This window comes from Pagrus major, chromosome 6, assembly GCF_040436345.1.
Source record: "Pagrus major chromosome 6, Pma_NU_1.0".
Lineage (NCBI taxonomy): Eukaryota > Metazoa > Chordata > Actinopteri > Spariformes > Sparidae > Pagrus > Pagrus major.
Window position 1 is genome coordinate 11876081 of NC_133220.1, and position 7852 is coordinate 11883932.

Sequence of the window (7852 nt, forward strand, 5' to 3'; positions counted from 1 at the left end):
GAGAAATCTCAGTCTGGACCAACTAATACAAATAAAAATGAAAATGTACTTGTGGTGTGTCCCAAAGCTGCTGTTTTATTTCACATCCCAAACAGAAAATTGGGCCTGTAGCTCAGCTGGAGTTTGTCTCCTCTCTTGTGTTCATACTGTGGTCTGATTCAAAGCCCAGATAGTGGGTGAGCGTACTGCCGTTTGATAAATAACTGTCATATGGCTCACACATTACACAAGACATTCCAGCGCAGGTCCAACCGCTGAAAACACACAGAGGGATATCAGATTGGATGCACAGTGTTTCAGGAGAATGCACAGCCGTCAGCCAACAAAATAGATTTCGCAGTCGCTGTGACGATAAATGAGCCGAGAGGAGCAGCAGTTAGGAGACGACAGAGGAATAAATATAGCTCCAGATTTTCGGTGTTATGACTGAAGCGAGTGAAGCGTCGTGCTCCTCAGACAGATATCGTCCACTTGTAAAAAACCTGACACCTACTTCTACAGAATGACAGCAGGAACCTTACAACTCAACTTAGCACAGAAAATCCAAGCTATCCAAGCACAAGCACATCCAAAACTATCATCTGTTACATATTAAATATTTTGGATTTAGATGCAATAATCTGTAGTTTGGAACAAGTGAGGAATGAAAACATAATACTGAAAGTTTTTGGTCTTATTTTTCCATAAAAAGACCCAATGTACACTTAAAGAGGTCATATTACGCTTTTGGGGTTTTTGCCTTTCCTTTATTGTGTTTTGTAGCATTTTTGTGCATGTAAAAGTTCTGCAAAGTGAAAAAACCCAAAGTCCACGCCAAAGGGAGTCACTCTCTCCCACAGAAAACACTGCTCCTGCACTGCCTGAAATGCCTGGTTTGGAGTCGAGCCTTTACTTCCATAACTTATGTGCATCACAATGTAACAGGTGTTATATAAATATATATATTCATATATTTATTATAAAATACATACGGCTGTACTGCACCCATGGTTACTAGCTGTAGCGGCGTTATTTTAGATCACACTACCTTGCTCGGCATGACCCGCCCTACTCTGCCTCTGATTGGCTACATCGTGCCCCGTTAAGTAATGTGCATGTGCAAATCTCATCAAAGAGTGAACAGAGGCGAGATGTCTCACTTCGTAGTTAAAATGGAGCGTTCAAGACACAGTGTGTTAAGGGGTGCTGCAGCAATGCACCACATGAGAAAAATAATGTTGTTTTGAAAATTAAACTATGTAAACCTGTTCAGCTAGGACCCCCAAATAAAAGTATGAACCTGAAAATTAGCATACGACCTCTTTAAGCAAAAATGTTTTAATGGCCCCCAAGACACATTTTTATGATCAGTTTCTCACTGTGAGCAACAGTTTGGGCTGTTTCACACGACTGCTCGGTGTTTTTCTTTGCTTCTCTGTGCTCATCGTGCTTTTTTGAAGTAGGCGGCGAGACAGGTGGTGGGTGGTTTGCAGAAAGTCCATCAGATCTGTTCAAACTAGAGCATTTGAGTGTTGTTTGTATCTGAATTTTAACTTAAATTGTTGCTTGTGAAAATATAATGCTACATTATCACCTTATAGAGCCGATATGGCAAACTTGTTAACAAACAACAGTGCAGCATTGTCCAGATTGAAGGCTATCCTCTGTGATGTCGCTTTAAATTGAGGAAATGAGGCGGAGGAGGAAAAAAAGACATTTCTGGGAAAAGTAAAAAAAAAAAAAAAAAATTACTTTAAATATATAATGAGGACTAAATTATGTTAGTTGGCTCTCTAGCATTCAAATAGTGGGGACAGAAACAGAAAGAAGGAAACAGAGAGAGAAAGACGTAGTCCTTTCCAGAGGCTACATGCTGTTCCTATTAGTTCCTGCGAGAATGGTGATGGCAGCTGTGAGCCCCATGAGGTCATCCTTCAGGCTTGGATGGAGAATTAAGGTCTGTAACCCCCCCTCCAAGCCAACACACAAAGAACACAGACTGAGACAAAGAGGAATGGATGAGTGACATTTATCTATGTGCAGAGTCTGTCATTCAATGAACCTGGAAAAACCCATTTTTGCTACCAGTCAACCCACATGGATCCAGACTGATGATGGTGATGATGGCTGAGATGAGGGCCAGGGGGCAGCTCAGTTTTTCATAGTCTGTTTGTGGTTTCTCTCGAGCGCCATAAAGTATAGAGACCGTCTAGGCAGAGAGAAGAGCAGGGCCAAACTGTTAGCAATCAGGCTTATTGAATGCATCCACTGAAGAACAGAAATAAAAAAAAAAGAAAATAGATTAAACACAGACCTGTTCGTAAAGTAAAAACAGCGCATGATTGCATTCTGGATCCGATTGTGTGTGTTTACAGCAATTTAACAACCTGATATTTTGAGTCATTACCTTAAATAATTTGGATGTCAGGACAGTAAAAAAAAGTGAGCTCCTGAAGCCAAGTGGATCGGTCTCGGAGCTCAATTAAAAGAATAGTTTGACATTCTGGAAAATACAATTAATCGCTTTCTCGCACAGAGTTAGATGAAAATAGGCCATCAGTCTAACGCTCATGAGTATGACTGTAAAGCTAGAAGACAGAGGGAAACAGCTAGACTGGCTCTGTCAAACTAGCAACGTCTGAGAGTTGAGAAGGTCCGGTATCGAAGACAAGTTTGATAGCGCTCTTTTTTGTTCATTCAATGTAAAGCTACTGCAAATATGTTTCCAATCAGCTGAGCTTAAAACTGGAAACAGGTGGAAACAGCTTGCCTTCTTCAGAAAACCAGATCAATCAGTATTTAAGCTCAATAATCAACATAGTATATGTCGTTTTTTTAATCTGCACAAAAAAAACAGAAGTCAGAATATTTGTTTTTGTAAACTAAACTAACCATCCCCATGCTGTTGCTTCATATTTAACAGTGCAATCGTTCTTCTCATCGAAACCAGTAAGCACATAAACCTCAAATGTGGAACTGCTCCTTTATGGCCCTGGCATTACTTATTATTTTGAAAGGAGACCAAGTAAAAACAACCCAAGAATTCAGGGACAAATGTGGTCATAAAGGAACAAAATCGCCAAATTTCCATCACTGAGCAGGCAATTGAAATCCTCCAGACTAGAAGTTACATCCAAATTCATGTTAGTCTAGCAACACATGTTATAAGGAAACTCTTAAAGGCCATGAAAGGGCAAGATGGAAAGCAAAAAATGGCAAAAACCGTCCACATGGACCACTGTATCACATGTTGGGTTTAAGCTGACATTTAAAAAAAGAAATACGTATGTTGTTTGACTTTCTGTAGCCTTCTCTGAACGAGGACCATAAAAGACCCAACCTCTTTAGGAAGAATGTTCCTATAGACTGTTAAAAAAAGGAAAACAAAACAAGCCCTAAGGAGTTTCCTTTCAGTTAAACCAAGTTTCCAAACCACAAACAGTTTGGTGGTTTAGTCTGACAAATGTTCTGGTAAAAGAAAGACACAGTGCTGCTTTTGGACAGAGATTCAATAGAAAATACAGCAGAGGTCCCATCTCCTGCCTTCCCATAAAAATCTTGTATATGCAGTTAATGCACACACACACACACACACACACACACATCCACACACATCACTGAGATGACATCACTGCAGTAGTACGGGTTACTTCCAACCTCTCTCACTCATTCAAATTTCAGGCTCTGTTAAGAAAATCCCATTATTTCTATAAGAATATGAGCTGCAGCTGCCCCATAAAAGATAACATCAGCCTCAAGTTGGCTGGCCCAGTTGAAGCAAATGAGTTTCTATTGAAAAATGTGTCCTCTTGGCTCGGGGACAAATGAACAAAGCGCTGTGTTTTGCCCACAGAGCTGCAGCACGGGGCAGCGAGCGACTGCACTTTCCTGCTTGATCTCATGCCAGACTAAAAACCCGGGCTTCTTTCTGACATGACCTCATGCTCATATACTTAACCAACTACTGAACAGATCCCCTCTGTTCAACACCACATTCCAGCACGTCATTTTCTTTTTCTTAAGATGATGGTCCAGACATGATTAACGGAGCAGGTAAAAAGTAAAGTTATTTTACGCAAATTTGTATTCGTTCTTTTGATTTTAATCTGTGCTTTTTAATGAAATATTGGACAATTTTAGGGATTACATTAAAGTAATTTGGCTTTGTATTATCATCAATATTTAGTGGCTTAAATTTCACCAATATCGAAAATTGCAGATAATAGAAATGTCCTAATATCATATATCTTGCATCTATTGATAATTTTCCCTCTTTGCGTCTTAAACAGTCATTTGAGAGGTTTGCAGAGGAAATCACTTACTTTGTTGAACTGCTTACAACTCAAAATAATCTGAAAAGTGACCCCAACTAGACTCTGCTTTATTTGTACACAAACCAAATAGTTTGGAAACCACTGGTTTCACGTACATCTTGTCATATTTTTTTTAATGCAAACTCTTAGTCTCAAAAGTAACTTTTTACTATAGCTGGCTGATGAATTTGGAGTAAAAAAGTACAATATTTCCCTCTGAAATGTGTTGGAGAAGACGTACAAAGTATTCTGACGGCCCCTGTGGGCAAAAGATGACAAAGGTGAAACAAGGTAACCTTTGTTTTAGTGCCATATCACCAGACTACAGAGCAGCCTCTTTCCTCAGACTGAGACCCCCTCAACCTCAGCACTGCGCCATAAAAATGGATTTAATTTTACGACTTATCCATCCCGGATAAGTCTGAATCTGACCCGATGTCAGGCATTAAGATTAACTGCAATAACTATACAGAAAAATCCCAAAATCTTCTTGCTGATGGTCTTGTTTGCATATGTAGGTCATATAGAGGCATCAGAATTAGATTGAGAGTGCTTCATAACCAGCTAAAAGTTCCTTGTTGAGTAACTGTATTTAGTTACTTTTCACCTCAGCAGGACACAACATAAAATCAGATCCTTCACTCTCTGTCGATGAAAACATAACAGATGTACAGTAACGTACATCATCAAGTATGAGACAACCTATTTAACATATTTGTTGCCTTTGGGACTTATTTTGACAGAAGCATTCCCCCATGAGAGCTATCTGTCAATTCTGGTGGCTTGTTAAATCAGGTCATGTTTCTGCTCTAAGGTTAAGATCACACAAATGATTGAAAAGGTTTTTGCTGGAGAGATCTGCCACAAGGCCCACTCTTCCAGACAGCCTCCCTCGCTGCCAGTTGTCCCGCCTCCAACGTCTCTGGCAGGCTGCAAATCCCTTTCAAACTGTTACGGCCCCAGAACTCTTACAGGGACCTCTTGTAAGGAGAAAATTTGCATGAAATTTGGCTTATTTGTGTGCCAAACAAATATGCCGTGCAGAGTATTTTGTTTCACTTTGTGCAACTTTAAAAAGGAAAATAATTTAAGGGTATATATATAAACATGCCAAATATGTAAAACCTGTGCATGATGGATTGCTTTCTCTGTGTACTTTAACAACGGAGTAAAGCAATACTCATCACGTTGCCAAAAGTAATTATGGCACATAGTTAACACCGAGAATATAAGTATGTCGGGCTGCTGCATAATTAAATGTTTTATACGTTTTACGACGTCAAAGCACAGCCAGACATCAGGTTTATTGTACAGACCTCAATGAAGACCAGATTCACTGAAATGGGGCAGCGGCGGCCTGGTTTGAGTTCAATCTGGACTGAACCCAGTACAGGGGTCAGAGATCATGTCTGATGTGGTTTCTTTGTGGTCAGTAGGAATAATGAGAACCACAAGTTTGGGATAATGCAGGATAAGGTCAGGGAACATTTAATTAGGTCATCAATGCCTTGTGTTGTGGGGATATCATATCATTAACTTGTTTGTCAGGACTCTCCTAAGCAGTTGTCTAAAGCACATTGTTGCTTTGACTATTGCACCGTCCTTCCTGTGATTGGTGAGATGTAAAATGTGTGTGATGTGATATTTGACTTCGCAAATTAATATGTCATAGAACAGCTGCTTTCCTAAACCTGCCGTTCTGTTTGGGGTCCTGGAGATCCCAGACCTCTTTTCAACACTGAAACAATTATACTATGATTTTTTTCAACTTTTTTGCTGAAAAAAAAAAGAAGAAAAAAACATGATTTTGAACTGTTGATAGTTTCTGAAGGCCGATAAAGAAAATGACATGAAACACCGGATTGGAGTCTCAGAGACTTTAGCTGGAAAGTTAAACACGATGGATTTTAGGGAAGGAAAAGTTCTTCCAAAAATGAAAATTCAGTCATGATGAACCCGACCCCATCCCGATGGAAAGTTGAGTGAAGTTTAGTCATCCAAAAAACATTTCTGGAGCTTCACAGCAAAACAGAACATAAAAAAAAAACATAAACTGACTTTCTACAGCTCATCCAAGTCTCTATCTACTTCATTTTTTTAGGAGAATGCTGTAGCATTGTTTTGCTGTCAAGCTACAGAAATGTTTTGTGGATGGCTAAACTCCATCAGCACATATGTTTGGATTTCTGTCAGTAGAGTTTTGTAAGAGTTTGTTGATTAGAGGTCTGAAAGGGAGTTGGACCCCCTTTTGCTTTCTAATTGACCCAAAACCATTCTTGTCTGTGAATTCCTTGTTTGGCAAACAAACAGAATATTGTCTTTATACAAAGCCATATAGCATGTGGCCTAAATATGAAATGTATCAAGACTTATATGTAGGTAACCTAAATGTTTTTGCTAACCTTGACTGTTGTGTGTACATGCAATATTTTTTAAAAAGGTCAGAAAAGCAAAGGGCTAAAGGAAATTGAGCAAAACATCAGTCTAAGGGGGGAATTTCACCTGCAAAAAAACCTTTTAAAAAGCAATAATTTTAGGAAATACGTTCCACTTTCTTGCTCACACTTCGATGATAAGACTGATAGCTACTGACGCCTCTTCTTCATGTTTGTAAAGTAAATACAAGGCCACAACCAGAAGCTGGTTAGCTTAATGTTAGCTTGAAGAGTGGAAATAGGGAATAGCCTGGCTCTGTCCAAAGGTACCAGTGCCTCTAAAGTTCACTAATTAACAAGTTATATATAATTTGTCATATCCTTACAAAATCCAAACTGGTTTAACTACAGCTTATGGTTTTGTGAGGGAGATTTGTGGAAACTTTCTTAGCTGGCAGCAGTGACTTCCTGGATTGCTGGTTACCTGGCAACCGTACGTTGAAGACAAAATGTCCGCTGCCACCTCTTTGACCTCTTCCTTAGGTCAGCAGCAAACCTCAGGACCTCTTGTAATTTTCATTTTTATAGTATTTTGATACATTCCTCCACGATTTACCTTGGAAATGGATTATTTCCCAACAGAATGTAAAATGTAAATTCATATCGGTGGGTTTCCACCGGTGAGTTCGCAGCTGTGTCTCGCTGTCGCCAAACCAAACAGCTGAGGAGCTACCGGGCCCAGGTGCTCACCGGGGGGCTCCTCACACAAACCCCGCTCCGCTGCCTCCGTCCAGGAGGTGCAGACAGAAACACTGTCTGGTTGTAAATGATACAATAACACGGGATGAATCACCAGGATTTTATTTTGCTCTACAATTGCAGAAGCAGAAGGGGCAATGAACTTTCCTGAAGCTATATACTTTAACACCACTGCAAATTGTGGTACTGCCAAATAAAGCAAAGTGGTAGGAACTAACAAGCCAGCATGGCTTTGGATGTCAGTGGCAGCAGGTCTAGCTGTGATGAGAGCCTTAATAGCCAGTATTTATCTTTTCGTGATGGTACATGTGCTGCCCTTACAATGTTTTCCACTTGTAATCAATCTTGCTTCTCTTCCACCTTTAATTAAAGCAAACATGTTGTGTGATGTCATATATGTGCACCTTGTAGCCAGGAAATGACTTC